We start from the raw sequence: 17,762 nt of genomic DNA on the forward strand, positions 1-17,762 counted from the left end.
ACAGCGGTAGAAAAGAAATGGGCTCCTGCGCGAGGGGCCCCCGGTTGGGGTATGGACTACTCACCGGTCCCCGACGCATGCAGACCCAGACTTCGCCAGTTCAGTTCACGTTGCTGGCAGGTTTGGATGCAATAAACAGGACGTCTTGACACCGTGTAGATTCCGCAGTAGCAGGATGCAGGGTCGAGGGGGTCACAAATGCAGCGAACGTGCACAGGTCGTTACCACAGCAGGGCAACACCACCACCACATTTATTCTGGTCCGGGCGCACTTAACTCACTTCAGACCTGGGAATGCCAAGTGTACAAAATTTGGTGTGAGGGTGCCGTGGACACAGAGTTAGCAGTAGGCCAAGTTTCTAGGGCTTCCCCGAAACGGCGGCGATGACAGAGCAAAACGTCCTGCGTGAGCTGGTCAGCCCACTGGTTGGCCCATGGACACTTCCGAAGAGGCTTACTTATAGGGTTTGATGAAGGTGCCGAGAATAGTTGGTCCCACTATTCCAATGGGTCGAAGTGCCTTCGCAGACCTTCTAGGACGATCAGAGGCAGAGGGATCTCGCAGAACGACAGCGGGCTCAGGGTGCCAAACCTTCCAGCAGGTCACCATCGGTTCATCAACTCGTCTTCTTGTTGCAGGATACTTGGCTCCTTATCCCTTGTTCGGTGTGAACTTAGGAGATCGACATGGTAGTGGTGTTTTCAGCCTCCTCTTATCCAAAGTTCCCTTTGTGCCAAAACTGAGAGGACCCAATGGGAGATCTATCTGCTCACAAACACTCATTCCATACGTGGATCAATCACGGACCACGGTGGTCCCAGGCATTCAATAAACTCCAGACTCTATGGCACTCAGGATGTGTATTGGGAACAGACATCCCAGCCCACATCCTGGAGGCACACACACAAGGCATGCAGAAGCCCGCAAAAGCTTTGGGTTTTGCGGGAAAGTGCATGACCAAATAAGGACTGACCCGGGTCTACTCGACCTGGGGAAGGTGAAGGGGCAAGATGGCCAAAGGACGGGACAAACAACCGCGTGGCATTGCCATTTTGGAGCCAGGCCACCTATTCGTGCCAAACGCGGTAAGCGAGGATAACATGGCAAAACAAGGGTTCAAAACATGAGATAAACGATAGCTGCTGCCAGTTCCGTCCGTGACACACCTGCATAGTTCATAATCAGTCCAGCGAGAGTTTCTAGTGCCTTTGGAATGACTAGAGACCCAAGAGTGCGGTAAAGTAAGTTACATTGCACTCTTGGTACATGTTGCACAAAAGGTGCAACATGTGGAAAGGACTAAGGGAAACAAAGTCTCCCAGTACTGACTGTCTTAAGTGCATGTCAGTTGCCCCATAAGAATTGAGTGAAAGCCCAGAGGAGTGCGGCGGAGGGCTGCACTTCTCTGGCAAAGTTTAGATCAGGGTGTAAAACAGCAGCAAAAAGTTTGGGGGTTGACAACTGGAGGGAAAATTACATTCAAATATGAAATCTTTCCTAACACTCGCCCTCCCCAGACTAAGGACAGGGGGAACTAATCCACCCCTGGATGAGTTTCTTGTTCAGGTCGGTTAAACATTCTGGACAACCCATCAGCGTTGCTATGTTGGACACCTGGCCTTTGCTCAATAGTGAAGTCAAAGCCTTGCAGACTTATGGACCACCTAAGCAACTTTGGATTCTCTCCCTTCATGTTCATTAGCAACTTTAAGGGCTTATGGTCAGTTTGCACAGTTAAGTGGGTCCCATAGAGGTAGGGCCTCAGCTTCCGTAGGGCCCACACAACAGAGAAACATTCTTTCTCTACCGTGGACCATCTGAGCTCTCTGTCCTTAAGCTGGCGACTAATGAAGCCAATAGGGTGTTCCTTACCCTTATCATCTACCTGTGATAGTACAGCTCCTATCCCAGTGTCAGAGGCATCTGTCTGCACAATAAAAGGTCTTTGGTAATCAGGGGCCCTGAGAACAGACAGGGGCTTGGCACAATGAGTCTTTTAAGCCATTGAAGGCCTTCTCACACTCTTCAGTCCAAGTTACCTTCTTGGATTTCTTTGGAGTGGTGAGAGCAGTCAGAGGGGCAGCTATGGTGCCATAGTCTGTCATGAAATTTCTGTAATATCCAGTGAGTCCTAAGAAGGCTTTCACTTGGGTCTGTATAGTGGGGGTAGGCCAGTCTTGTACTGCTTGTATTTTACTGGGTAGAGGCTGTATCCTCCCTCAACCTACTTCATGTCCAAGGTAAACCACTGAGCATTGTCCAATCTGGCATTTACTGGCCTTTATGGTCATGTGGGCCTTTTGAAGAGCCTGTAACACAATCCCAAGGTGTTTCACATGGTCTTCCCAGGTGGCACTGAAAACTGCTATATCATCCAGATATGCAAGACAGAATTCCTCCAACCCATTCAACACATGATTCACAAGCCTCTGGAAAGTGGCAGGTGCATTCTTCAACCCAAAAGGCATTACCCCGAACTGGTAAAGACCCTCTGGAGTTGAGAACGCTGTCTTCTCCTTGGCATGTTCTGCAAGGGCTATTTGTCAATAGCCTGCAGTGAGGTCAAACGTGCTGAGGTACTTGGAGGCACCCAAGGTATCCACCAGCTCATCTGTTTGAGGCAAGGGGTGTGCATCTGTCTTGTTGACAGCATTCAGAGCCCTGTAAGCCACACAGAACCTCAAGTCAGAAGTACCTGCTTTTGGAACCAAAACCACAGGGCTGGACCAAGGACTACTAGAGGGTTCAATCACTCCAAGATCCAACATTTTGTTGACCTCTGTCTTAATGTAAGACTGTACTTTGTCTGACAATCTGTATCCCCTACTCTTGGTAGGTACACTGTCTCCTGTGTCTATGTTATGTTTGCACAAAGGTATCAAACCAGGGGACTGTGAAAACAGGGGGGAAAATTGCCTAAGCAAACTTTTCACCTCAGTCCGCTGATCAGAAGTCAGGTGAGGGGCTACTCGGACACCCTCAAAGGAGCTATCTGAAGGACTGCTTTGAAAAAGGTCTGGGAGAGGTTCAGACTCCTCTTCCTCAACATCTGAAGCCAATAGCAGTGCTGCGATTTCAAATCTTGGGATGAAAGCCTTCAGCCTATTTACATGGAACACTTTTGGGGCCTGCCCAGGCCTTCCAAGGGCCACTAAATAGTTGACATCACCCAGGGGCTCCACCACTGTGTAAGGGCCTGACCACTTATCCTGTAAAGCTCTAGGCCGTATGGGATTCATGATCAGGACTTGCTGACCAGGTGTAAAGTTGATGAGGGAAGCTTTCTGGTATACCAATGTTTCACTAGAGTTTGTCCTGCCTTCAACTTGTCACTAGCCAGACCCATCAGGATTACCATCCTTTTTTCTGAGCCCTAACACATAGTCTACTACGTTGGTAGTAATAGGGGGAGTGGGCATCGCCCATCCCTCCTTGACTATGGCTAAGGGTCCACGCACAGGGTGACTAAACAGAAGTTCAAAGGGGCTGAAGCCAACACCCTCTTGTGGTACCTCTCTGTAGGCAAACAGTAAGCATGTAAAAGAAGATCCCATTTTCTTCTTTGAGGTTCTTCCAGAGCCCCAATCATACTTTTCAAGGTCCTGTTAAACCATTCCACCAGACCATTGGTCTGGGGGTGGTATGCGGAGGAAAACTTATAGGTGACCCCACATTCTTGCCATAAAGGCTGCATATACTTAGACATAAAGTTACTGCCTCTGTCAGACACAACTTCTTTAGGGAAGCCAACCCTAGTAAAGATGCCAAGTATAGCTTTTGCAACTGACTTGGCAGTCACAGTTTTCCATGGGATGGCCTCAGGGTACCTGGTGGCATGGTCGACCAGCACCAGGATAAACCTATTGCCTGAGGATGTTTGGAGGTCAAGGGGACCAACAATGTCTATCCTACAATCTCAAATGGTACTCCCACGACTGGGAGTGGTACCAATGGAGCTTGGATTGTTGAACCACTCTTACCAGATAACTGGCAGGAGGCACAACTCCTGCAGTGACTTTCTACTTGCACCCCCATCTTGGGCCAGTAGAAGTGCATGGATAACCTTTGCTTGGTCCTCTTAATACCAAGGTGACCAGCAAGGGGCACTTCATGCGCCAGCTGCAGGAGGAAGGGTCTTACAGCAAGGGGAACCACCAACCTCCTATGGTCTCCTTCTGTAGACTCTGTAGGCTCACTATACAGGAGCCCACCTTCCCAATAAATCTGATGCTTCCCAGGAGGTTCACCCTCAAGCTGGGAGCAGGCCTGTCTCCTTAGGCCTTCCAGAGATGGGCACTCACGTTGGCCTTTACTGAATTCTTCCCTGTCAGGACCACCTTCTACTAACAAATCGTTTAGTTCAGGATGGTCATTGGGGTCAAACACTTCAGGCATCACCACCTCCTCATCAGGTCCGGGTGATTGACCAACTACCTCCACCTCAGTGGTAGGCGAGTTAGGGGGAATATTTTCTTTCCCTCTTTTTGTTTTTTTGACTCTTTAGCCTTGGGTTTCCCCTTTGGCTGGGGCAGGGGATTGGTCTTGGCCATGTCTGCCCTCGTTTGAGACCTTGTGCAGGGTTTGTCAGCAGTATCTCCCACAAGCCCTAAAGCTCTGAGATCATTGCCCAACAAAACCTTTTCTGGGACACTCCTCTAAATGCTCACTGGAATCCTGACTGCTGTACCATTGGTAGTAAGATTTACAGGTATTACTGGGAACATGAAAGGTGGGCCGTCAGCTAACTTAGTGGGCATCAGAGTAGCTCTGGCAACTTCCTCTGGGTCTACCAAGGTAGAATCCACTACAGTTCGACTGCACCCATTATCCCTAAGAGCTGGAGTATCTACTCAATTGATCAGCACACTGTCCTTAAAGTAGTGCTTGGTGTTATCTGGAATCCTAGCATAAGCCTCTGAGACGTTAGGCTCCCAGGAACCCAGGGAAACTAAAACTACCTCAGCTTGTATCCCACTGGGAAAGGAGTTGGAGGAGAAGGATGCTCCGGTAATCTCTTCTTCCTCGTAGGAGCAGAAGGCCAGATTAGCACCTTACATCTGGGATCCCCCTTCACGTGGTCAGTTGCTCCGCAAGCAAAACAAGATCCATTGGTTCTGTTCACGTAGGGAGGCTTACTATAACCAGAGTTCTGTTTTGGAGGCTGACCTCCACTACCCTGTGAGTTCTCTTGTGTCTTACCCTTATTTTTCTTTTTGTGGCCCTTTTGGGAAGAAGATTTATCAGTTTCCCCACCCTCCTTATCTTTGGACTTTTTCCCTTCCTCCTGCTTACCAGGATGAGTCTTGTCCTTATGGCACACTCGATGGGACACCCATAAATCTGCTGCAATGGCAAGCTTCTTAGGATCTATCTCCTTTGAATCTGCCAAATGCTGCTTAAACTCAGGGGATGAAGATGCAAAAATATCTTCCAGCATGACAAGACTTATCATACCTTCAAAGGTAGCAACCTTATAACCTTCGAACCAGCCAGTCAAGTTTTTTAAGGATTCAGTTACATAAGATACCCAAGTACCACCTTCTTTTTTCTTGTACTCTCTGAATCTTTTTAAGTATTGGGCAGGAGTCTTTCCAAACTTTAAGATGAGAGTTTGCTTCAACATTGCAAAATCTGGTCTCTCAGCTTTCGACATTTCCATAATGGCACTGCAGCCAGAATGGGGCAGTCTGCTAAGTAACCAGGCAATTTTATCAGCATTGTCAACTTGTTGAACTTCACATGCATACTCAAATGTATTCAGCCAGTCCATATTGTCATTCTTTTCCTCATACACACTGAGCAGATCTTTCAGAAACCTTGGATGAGAGGAGGCCCCCGACCCATGTCCAAGACCCTTGGATCCATTGGCAACTTGAAGCTTGGCCAGTTCCAACTGGTGATCCCTGTCTTTCTGTTTTTCTGCCTGTTCGATTTTTAGTTTGGCCATATTGAACTCAAGTTCCTTCTGCCTAAACAGCAGTTCTTGCTTCTTGAATTCGAGTATGGCCTCCCCATCAGAACTGGCAGAGGAAACATTATACATCACATCCTCCATGTCTTCATGGTTACTGTGGACCAGTGCAGCGGCAGAACTATCAGTTCTACCAGTGAGAGCAGCCCCACCTCCTTCTGCACTGTCCTCTGAAGCTATAGCACTAAGCTGCACTTCTTGCCAGGTCATGATTCTTTGGAACATTTCCATTTTTGTGCCCTGAGAGTAGACACCTCTCTCAGCACACATCTCTTTCAATGTTTTGGATTTCGAAGCATTTAAAGTTAACAAGGTACTTGTTTCCATACTGTTAGATGGGACTATGGCCTCTAAAAAGTTATACTATGACGGTTCACTATGTGTCCTGTTAGAAATAACTCGAAATGCCTTCACTCGTCTGAAACACTGGATACCTTCAGTCCTATCCCACCGCTGCCACCAATTTGTTAAGATGGATTTCTGAACTCTGACCTGGAGGGGCAGAGGTTCAGAAGGCCAGCCTAGTTTCTTGGAACAGGGTAACCTCTGGACAAGCCAGACCAATCAGGGTAGCGATGGCGGCTGTCAAGACTAAGTCTCAAGAGGGGTGAGGGTGACTGAAAGACCTCAATGAGCACACAAACCAAGGACACTTACAAATAACTCCAACAGGTGCTATATTAAAAATATAGACACATTTATTACAAGGCCTTTGTAACATTGACTATAGCAAAGAATCACAAAAATACTAAAGTACACTAACACATCACAATCAATACAATATATATACAAGACCGCGGGGTCTAAGGAGTTAAGAGCACGAAATATGAAGACCACCTAAATGGGGAGGAAAACAGACAGTGCAAGTAAACGTTAGACCAAGTTCGACATCAGAAATACACCTATCTAGGAGGCAGTCCAAGTCCTACGAAGAAAGGAGACTTATGCTCAATAGTACATGCACGCGCTTGTGCCAATGGACAAAATAGGGTCTATTGAAGGGTCTCAGGCAGTTCCGGAAGGTGAATGAAGCGATGAAGAACAAGTCCCCACTACTCAAGCAAGGCCTCCACTTGTGGGCAGAGGCAGGGTAAGAGTGCGGGATAGAGTCGCTATTTCGCAACAGCAGTAGAAATGAAATGGGCTCCTGTGCGAGGGGCCACCGGTTGGGGTAAGGACTACTCACCGTTCCCTGACGCATGCAGACCCAGACTTCGACAGTTCAGTTCACGTTGCTGGCAGGTTTGGATGCGATAAACAGAACGTCTTGACACCGTGTAGATTCCGCAGTAGTAGGATGCAGGGTCGAGGGGGTCATAAATGCAGCGAACGTGCACAGGTCATTACCACAGCAGGGCAACATGACCACCACATTTATTCTGGTCCGGGCGCACCAGTCTCACTTCAGACCTGGGAATGCCAAGTGTACGTAATTTGGTGTGAGGGTGCCGTGGACACAGAGTTAGCAGTAGGCCAAGTTTCTAGGGCTTCCCCGAAATGGTGGCGGTGACAGAGCAAAACGTCCTGCGTGAGCTGGTCAGCCCACTGGTTGGCCCAGGGACACTTCCGAAGAGGCTTACTTGCAGGGTTTGATGAAGGTGCCGAGAATAGTTGGTCCCACTATTCCAATGGGTTGAAGTGCCTTTGCAGACCTTCTAGGACGATCAGAGGCAGAGGGATCTCGCAGAACGACAGCGGGCTCAGGGTGCCAAACCATCCAGCAGGTCACCAGCGGTTCATCGACTCGGCTTCTTGTTGCAGGATACTTGGCTCCGTATCCCTTGTTCGGTGTGAACTCTGGAGATCGACATGGTAGTGTTGTTTTCAGCCTCCTCTTATCCAAAGTTCCCTTTGTGCCAAAACGGAGAGGACCCAATGGGAGATCTGCTCACAAACACTCACTCCATACGTGGACCAATCACGGACCACGGTGGTCCCAGGCATTCAATAAACTCCAGACTCTCCGGCACTCAGGATGTGTATTGGGAACAGGCATCCCAGCCCACATCCTGGAGGCACACACACAAGGCATGCAGAAGCATGCAAAAGCTTTGAGTTTTGCGGGAAAGTGCATGACCAAATAAGGACTGACACGGGTCTACTCGACCTGGGGAAGGTGAAGGGGCAAGATGGCCAAAGGACAGGACAAAGAACCGCGTGGCATGGCCATTTTGGAGCCAGGCCACCTATTTGTGCCAAACGCGGTAAGCGCGGATAACATGGCAAAAAAAGGGTTCAAAACATGAGATAAACGATAGCTGCCTCCAGTCCCGTCCGTGACACACCTGCACAGTTCATAATCAGTCCAGCGAGAGTTTCTAGGGCCTTTGGAATGACTAGAGACCCACGAGCGCGGTAATGTAAGTTACGGTGCACTCTTGTTTCATGTTGCACAAAAGCTGCAACATGAGGAAAGGACTAAGGGAAACAAAGTCTCCCAGTACTGACTATCTTAAGGGCATGTCAGTTTCCCCATAAGAATTGAGAAAAAGCCCAGAGGAGTGCGGTGGAGGGCTGCGCTTCTCTGGCAAAGTTTAGATCAGGGTGTAAAACAGCAGCAAAAAGTTTGGGGGTTGACACATGGAGTGAAAATTATATTCAAATATGAAATATTTCCTAACATGCCCTCACTGCATTCCTCGCAGTCCTATACTCTGCCTAAAGAGGTGGTGTTTGAACATTTCTGCTTTGTTTTAGTTGCATTTTTCTGAGGTTTGGTGATGTTCTTTTGCCCATTTACTTATTACATTAATCGTGCTCTTCAGCCCTGTCCTATTGTACCGACGCTATTTTAGTCAGACTGTAAATAGGTCAGCTGTGCAATTCCTAATGTTGTGGAGAATCTATTTACAGCGTCTATTCAGTGCTTCATTTTGTCCTCATTTCACATTGAGGCCTACTTCCCTCCCTTTCACAGAATCTCTCCTCCTGTGCCTTGAGCAGATCACAGATCACCTTGATGTACACGTAGTCATCTTGCTAATTACAATGACATGATCACACTTAGAAACTGGATGAACGTGTTCCCGAGAAAGATATCACTGTGGAAACGTTCACTTCGAAACTAGACATAAGTACTACCTTTGCTGGTACCTGTGATGTTGTGTTATAGCGAAACCAAGAGTACCTTCAGACAGGGGAGTTGCTGGGGGGGGGCTTAGGGGGCTATAGCCCCTGATCTTTTGGTTGTAGCCCCGGATAGAATCTCAGGAGCTACAGCCAAAAGACTAGCTAGCCCCCAGTCCCAACAGTTCCGACATCAGTTTAGGCCCGGGTCTTTTCCAGACCTAGCAACTCCCCTGCCTTCAGATTTGAGACTTTTTGCCAAAACACGAAAGCCTTTTGCAATCCAGACCCAGAATTGTTATTCTGCGAACATCACTCCTCACCACACCCCCAGGGTTGACGAGATGGGCCCCTCCCCCTGGTTCTGAGGTGGGAGTCTGTTGTCCAGCGAGGCCGCAGCACAGTGCTGTATATCCCCTACACAGATAGCGGAATGAGGCCCTAACTTACTCGGTGCACAGAAAAATGTTATTGTCTGTAATTACTTATCTTTCTCTTTTCATGTTCTTGCTAGACTCAGTTGTCTGTCAACTCCCTCCCTCTTCCTTCCTTCCTTCCTTCCTTCCTTCCTTCCTTCCTTCCTTCCTTCCTTCCTTCCTTCCTTCCTTCCTTCCTTCCTTCCTTCCTTCCTTCCTTCCTTCCTTCCTTCCTTCCTTCCTTCCTTCCTTCCTTCCTTCCTTCCTTCCTTCCTTCCTTCCTTCCTTCCTTCCTTCCTTCCTTCCTTCCTTTTTCCCATTGTCTTTGTTAACTAGTTCTCTATGACTTGTGATTTCGCATCCTAATAGATGGCTGTAGCCCATTTAGTGAATAGCCATGCACTTGCAGGGATTAAAATTTGCTAACTGGCCTCCCTGTGTGAGTCTAGTTAATGGCTTAGTTAGTCAATGCGAATGGCTCAGTTAGTGGCTGTTGTGCCCAACCCCTCTGTATCTCCAGAGCTTCTGTTTGGGAAATAGTGAATTTGATTTGTTTTAGTTCCCTCCTGCAGTTTCTGTTTGGGAGCAAGCGGAAGGCAGCACCCAATTATATGGGATGGGACCAATGGGCAGGCCCTGTGACCCATAGCCAGTATATTTAGGCAGATTGCTGGCACCTGTGCTCACTCCCGCGAGAGACTGACCTAGGAGGGAAGATCCGGGAGGAGACCTTGACCTTGACCCGCAGCATGGAGCCATTGCAGATATGGCACCTTCTTCTGCTCCTCGTGGCTGCTTGCCCCTCAGGTAAAACTCATCACTTACCAGGGATCCCTCATGCATCTTGCTCCAGGTGCCCCACATAGGGGACCAGGAGGGGCACTCCCCATTCCCTCCAGCCCCTGCCTGACAGATCCTCTCCCCAGAGCCGGAACCTACGGCAGTTCTTTCCTGTTTGCGCTAGAACGCATCCTATCAATTGGGAAAGGGGGCACAGCTTCTGCCTTCCCATGCCCTTAGCAGGGGGCATAGCGATGTCAGGTGGCTAGATGCCAGGGCATGTGTGTGTGTTTCTGTCTGTGTGCGTGTTGGCTCTTTTCCTGTAGGCTGTCAGACTGTGACACTTTCTATGACATCTGCATTCTGGGTAGCTGCGGCTATGGGCCTGAGGGATGCGCCACTAACGCTGACTGCTGACAAGTGGAGGGAATCTCTGGAAGAATCTGGAGGTCGAATTGGATTGCCTTTGTTGTATTGTGTTCTCTGCTCTATTTCCGGTTGCACATAAAAGTGAGGAACGTGAGTTTAATACAGTTGGACTGTTAGCTACTGCAGCTGGCTCAGCACTCTGGGTGATGTGGGCCATATATATTATTTATAGGAGTGAGGACTGCTGGACATGCCATTTTTTATTTATTTTAGAATAGTCGTCATTTCCTTATGCATGCATCGCTGGCCAATATGGCGGCTCTTGACCGGATGCAGCACCAGATGTGTAGCCGGATATCGGGATCCGGCCAGAGTCAGCCCCAAACAACCCATGCCATGAGTGCTCTGTGCTGGATTGTTTACAAAAAACGCTTTCCCACTACCATATGGGGCAGGGGGCGGAGCAGCACATAGGCGCCATGAGCAGCACACAGCAGGACACCAGGCCAGAGCCCTAAGGATGGCTGGGACTGCGCTCAGTTCCAGCCAACGCCATTTTGAGTAGGCACCACCACCATCAACCTTGAAAAAATGTGAGCCTGCAAAAGGATCTTATCTGCCCCACTGTGCGAGAACACTGTACACAAAGAGTAATGTGTTCTGTGTACACAGTGCGCTCACACTGTGGGGCAGATTAGATCTCTGAGTCAGGGTCGGACTGGAACAAGAAATAGGTCCGGACACCCAAGAAAAAGTGTCCCACACCTTGCCCCCACCCCTCGCCTCAAAAAAAGTTGCCTACCCCTCGCCTCACGACCCTTGACCTCTGATGACATCACTGGAAGTGATGTCATTTGACCCCCCCCAACCGAAAGTGACATCCAGGGAAGCAATGAAACATGTCCTTTCAACCCTTGACAAAACAGGAAGTGGCATCAAAAAGCATTGTTCCTAAGTACACTCTGAAAAATATGGTTATGATTTCACGAATGTGATATACAATTCATACAAGAATGGATCACCATAAGTATCATTAATATCTGTGTGTATAGATCCATATTGTCAAATTACTGTGAATGCAAGCAGACGTCCAAGGCCAAATGATAATATGTTATTGTATAGCACTTACGCTGAAGCTCTTTTTTATAGAACAAATATGCACACAATATTACCCAACGGTATGCAGTAATAAAATCTCCGCAAAAATATCGCCTGTGCAAAAAATTGCTGCAAAAATGCTGTGGTTTGACCCGGTAAAGGTGTACCCCGTTATAACATTTAAGGGCAGCGGGGGTTCCGGGGTGTCCCTCGATCCCCTTAAATAGTATAATGGATCTGGGTGTTGTGGGGGTGTCCCCCGCAACCTTTGCATGGATTGAGGCGGCAAAACCACTGCCATTTTGCTGCAATTTTTTGTGTAAGTTGCAATTTCTGCTGCGATTTTAACACATGGAACCCACCCAACCTGCAGATAACACACACACATTGCAGCAGCGAGTACTCAACCCACTGAGCTATCACATCAGCTATAGTAAAAAGAGCAATTACTCTGTAGTGGATACTATTAAACTGGTAACTGAGATTTAACAGCAGACCAGTTAAGTTCATCTGCAGGTCTGGTGAAAAGTTGGCTGCATGCTGCAGCAGCATGTGAATGATGCATGCATCATAATTTATGATGCACACATCATGCATGCAAATCAATCATCAAAGCAAGGTAACATTTGTTACCTTGCTTTGATGAATTATGCCATTGCGGGTGCTTTTCATTTTTTTTTCTCCATTTTGTTTTTTTTTCAAACCGGCCGAGGCGTGGGCAGAAACTGGCCCCAGGGACTACACATGATTTCGGCCCTGTGCGAACACTGTGCACACAAAGCCGATTACTCTTTGTGCACAGTGCACTCGCACAGTGAGGCAGATTAGATCCTTTGCGGGCTTACACTTTTTAAAATTCCCTTTATAGACCACGTTTTGCAATGGAAGTGGAATTGATACAGAATGTGGAGTTTGGAAAAGAAGCAGCATGAAAGAAATTGTACCGTTTTAAAACTATTTTGACCATTTCCTTTGATTAGAGGTCAACTGCCAGCTCCGCCCCGTCTGACCCCCGCCTCCTTGGACTCAGCCCCGTCCTCCAAACGCTGCCCTGGCCTTTGTGGGACCCCCCTCCAATTTGTTTCCATTTCCACTACTTATGCATGTATCAAGTAGTGTTTTACCCCAGGGAGGATAGCTCATGGGGCTGGGAGGATAACTCAGAGGAAGCAGGATTGCTCAGGGGCAACGTGTTTGTCTTGGAAGCAAGACAGCACAGAGCAATACAGGATCAAATCCCAGTGTGCCGCTTAGAAACTGGTTTCTGGTATTACAGACATTATAAAAAAAAGATTAATGACCCCAAAAGGGAAATCTTGAAATCCTCTAACACTTTGCATTCGTTTCCTTTTACTCCTGTGATATCTTCCATCTATATTTTATTTAGAGTATCCACACTTGCCATGAAATTACACAACCCCCAATCTGTCAATTGTTTATCAAACAAGTCGATTTCATAATAAGTTTCACAGAGTAGGATGTTCCAGCATGCAAGTCTAGGGTCTTCAGAGGTATGGTCGGACAATTTCCTAGTAGATGGTACTGCTACCGTAGTGTTACGGACCGACAAAACGAAGGTCTTCGGATTCACGAAGCAGACAGTGGAAGTAAACCTTGCGGTAGAGGCGCATATTGGGCTGCGGATAACTCTGGACACAACTCACGACAAGAGTGACGGAGGGATAGCCCAAGGCAAATATGTAGAGACTTCTCTTACTAGGTATTACGGTGGCTGCCTGAAACAGTATCATGGTGGTAAAAGTCTACTTGAATTTAGGGAGGACCCTTTGTGTTTGTTAAGGTAGGGTAGGGAGCGGGAGTAGAGCAGAGTAAAAGCCAAACGAGAAGCATTGTGAGTCCAGTTGGGATAAAGTGCCTCAGACATTGAGCAAGCTTTGTGGGTCCGCATCTGTTGGAAGGTTCTACTGTCTAGTCAGTGCCCACTGGGAGTCTATTCCAGGAGTTAAATGTCTGATGCTACAACGTGTTCTCTTGTATCTTAAAGTAGTATTTCATTTATGATAATAAACCATTTTATCCTATATTTCTACGTTTTACTTTTAATAAAGCGTGTTTTTATTTCGAATCTGCCCCATTAAACATGTTTTTTTTCCTTAAAGTGTTAAAACTTCTAGCTCAGTCATGTAGTTTCTCACCCTTCTTTCACAGGTTTGTCAATATCCCTTTACATTGTAAAGAAGAAACCCAAATACACGTTTAAAGCTATGGCTTCACCACTATTGCTTCTATGGCAGTTGAATAATAAAACCAAAATTAACTTAACTTTTTTGCTATCCAGTCAATGTGGGGATTCACTTTGTTATCTTCGTTTACACCCCATTGTTCTCTGATTTGTGTAAACCCAGCTATGTGGAGCATATATACTTAGACCCTGTAGACCGCCAGAATGGGTCATTATCACAGGATCATTGCCCACGGCAAGTTATTGCCCGAAAACAAAATGGGCAATAATCCAGTGTGATAATGAGCCCTGCTAAGATTTATGAGGCTACTAGTACAGAATGTAGAAGCTTATAAACATGCACTACCTGCTAGCAGTGTACAGGGCATATCTAATGTTTACAAAGCAAATGAAGAGTAGGGTGAAGTAGGAAAGAAACTACTTTGAAAAGATCACTTGCATAATGTGGAAAATGTAAGGAGGGCCAGAGTGAGGAGGGAGGGAAATGATGAAAAGAAGGCAAGGAGGCAATGCAGAATGTGGGAGTGGGCTATTTTCTGGGCTAATGGGCCCCACAGTGTATAATGCTTCATTGGTGCATGACTTTAAATCTCCCTGATCTGAGATAGCGTTCATCCCAGATCATTACAAACACTACCGCACCATCTCAAACACCAGGTTCCTTGCCAAACTGAACCGCCTATTCCCAACTAAATGCCTTTGTCGAAGCCAACAATCTCCTAGACCCTGCACAATCAGGTTTCAGAGCCCGACACAGAACTGAAACCACCCTAACCGCAATCTGGGATGACCTTAAAATTACAGCAGACTCTGCGGGATGCGCCGCATTAATCCTTCTTGACCTATCCGCTACCTTCGACACAATCACTCAATCCTCCTTGAACGCCTCCACTCCCTAGGAATTCCGCTCTCAAATGGATAGCTTCGTTCCTCAAAGATAGGTACCAAATAACGCTACTCTCCACCTATTCCTCCCAAGCCCGACCAGTCGACACGGGAGTTCCACAAGGAGCATGCCTATCTGCCCTCCTGTTCAATCTCTACTTGATCACCCTCCCACCAATAATTAGTTCACACAACATCCTGTGTTACAACTACGCTGACGACACTCAACTAATCCTAAAAATCCTGAACTCAAAACCCAACTGCCAACCTGATCTCGCTTCCTGCCTCCTCGACATAGAGCTCTGGATGACCAGAAACCACCTCCTACTAAACCCCTCCAAAACCGAAATCATGGTATGTGGCAACTCTGAACTTCTTCCACACCCACTACCCTGGCCAAGTGCCATGGGCAACTCACCGACTCCGTCTAATTCAATAAAAAACCTTGGATGCACTCTTGACTCTGGCCTAACACTCTCGTGCCAAGTCAACAACTCCTCAAAGTCCTGCCACTCCCACCTTAAAACTCTTAAGCGCATCTTTCCATACCTCTCCTTTCCCAACAGACTCTCTGCCGTCCAATCAATTGTTATATCAAGACTGGACTACGCTAACCCCCTCTACTTCGGAGTCCACGCCTACCAACTAAATAAACTACAAAGAGCAAAAAACGCTGCCGCCAAACTGCTACTAGCGCTCGGCCTGTGAGACCACATCTCCCCAGCCCTTAAAACTCTGCACTGGCTTCCGGTGGCCCGAAGGGTGACCTTCAAAACCTTATGCATCTCTCACCGAGCACTGCATAAAACCGGACCTTAATTTCTTCAACACAAGCTAAAACCCTATCATCCTCCTCGTACTCTAAGATCAAGCTCAGCCGGCCTCCTAGTCATACCAAAAACAAACTCAGTCAGGTTAGGCGGATCATCATTCTCTGCCTTGGCCCCCACGCTGTGGAATGCACTCCCACCCCACATCCGCCTAACTGAAGACCTAATGTCTTTCCGCAAATTACTGAAAACTTGGCTCTTCCCCTAAACCAACCCCGTACTCAAACTAACTCAAACTGAATAACAGCATCTCAATGATACCAACTCAACAAACTACTAGATCTTGAATAACAATAAGACAAATAACAATAAAACATCAAGATCCAAGCGAGAAATCAACAACTAATAACTGCTAATGTAAACTAAAAGAACAAACAGAATAGAATACGTAAAATAGATCAAAACAGTGAAGTGGATAAAAAGAATAAATCGTACGAAAACAGTAACACGGTTTAAATTAACAAAATGGATGTAATGATTGCAATGGACAAAATGAACAAAATGGACGAAATGAATAAAGAGAAGAGGATGGAAAGATGAATACAGGTTACTGATGTGTACACAGACAGATGGCATGGAATGTATGAGTGCACGGCATAAATTGAAAGTACAGAATAGACGATTCAAGTACATGAGACGGGTGTAGTGCATGAAACAGATAGAGAGCATGGAACAGATCCAGTGCGCATGGCAAGTGACATGGCCTGAACCGATAATGCATGATGAATGAACGAAGTGAGTGGAGTGGATGAAATCGGTAGAATGGGTAAAGTGCGTGGAATGGATGAGTGTGCTGAGCAGATGAATGCGTTGAGCAGATGAGTGTGTAGTTTGGATGAGTGTGTGGAGCGGATGAGTGTGTAGAGCGGATGAGTGTATAGAGCGGATGAGTGTATAGAGCGGATGAGTTTATAGAGCGGATGAGTGCATAAGAGCGAAGGACTATGTAGAGCAGATGAGTGCATATAGCAGATGAGTGCGTGGAGCAGATGGGTGCGTGGAGCGGAAGAGTGTGCAGAGCGGAAGAGTGCACAGAGCGGAATAGTGTGCAGAACGGAAGAGCGTGCAGAGCAGAAGAGTGCGCAGAGCGGAAGAGTGCGCAGAGCGGAAGAGTGCGTAGAGCGGATGGGTGCATAGAGCGGATGGGTGCGTAGAGCAGATGGAACAGGTGACATATGTGAATGAGTGCATAAAACAACGTAGAATACACGAAACAGATCAGAGCACATGGAACAGATTAGAGTGCATGGAACAGATTAGAGTGCATGGAACGGATTTGAGTGCATGAAACTGATTAGAGTGCGTGAAACAGATTGGAGTGCGTGGAACGAATTGAAGTGCGTGGAACAGATTGGAGTGCGTGGAACGGATTGGAGAGCGTGGAACGGATTGGAGAGCATGGAACAGATTGGAGTGCATGGAACAGATTGGAATGCATAGAATTGCACGTCATACATGGGGCCTCATTACGACCCTGGCGGTAAGGGGTTAACGCCAGCGTTAGCTGCGCCGACCCCTTACCGCCAATTACGAGGTCCCCTAGCGCCATGGTGCTTTTAACACCTGCTTTTAGCAGGTGTTAAAATCCATGGCGCTAAGGGACCATGGAGTTAATTACGCCACCGTAATTTACGGTGGCGTAATTAACGCCTTCCCCACTCCCATTATGCCCTATGGGGCAAAAATGGGAATGGGGAAGGGTAAATGGGGATTGGGGACTTACCGCCCCGCCTAGGTCGGAATGGGGCGGTAAGTCCGCCAACCACCATGGCGTAAACGTAGTTTACGCCATGGTGGTAAAGTCACGGCCCAGGCGGTAACTTACCGCCTGGGTCGTAATGAGGCCCATGGAGTGGTTTGGAGTGCATGGAACGTTCGAAAAAGCATGTAAACCATCATATCACATCACCACACTTACTCTCTTCTTTACACCACCATTCGACTAGAACACAGAGATACTATGACACCATTCGGTATAGCTGTTCTCAAACAAACATCTGCCTCATACTACCCATCACTCTAATTAAACACTGCTGGTTACACACCCTCCAGCCAGGCGTTCTCCTCAGGCCTAACACAGCCAGAATCGGTCTGGATAAAACCTGCCAGAATGAACACATACTCCTGATCTCTCAACCACCAC

Source organism: Ambystoma mexicanum, chromosome 1q (assembly GCF_040938575.1).
Source record: "Ambystoma mexicanum isolate Mex_15411 chromosome 1q, UKY_AmexF1_1, whole genome shotgun sequence".
NCBI lineage: Eukaryota > Metazoa > Chordata > Amphibia > Caudata > Ambystomatidae > Ambystoma > Ambystoma mexicanum.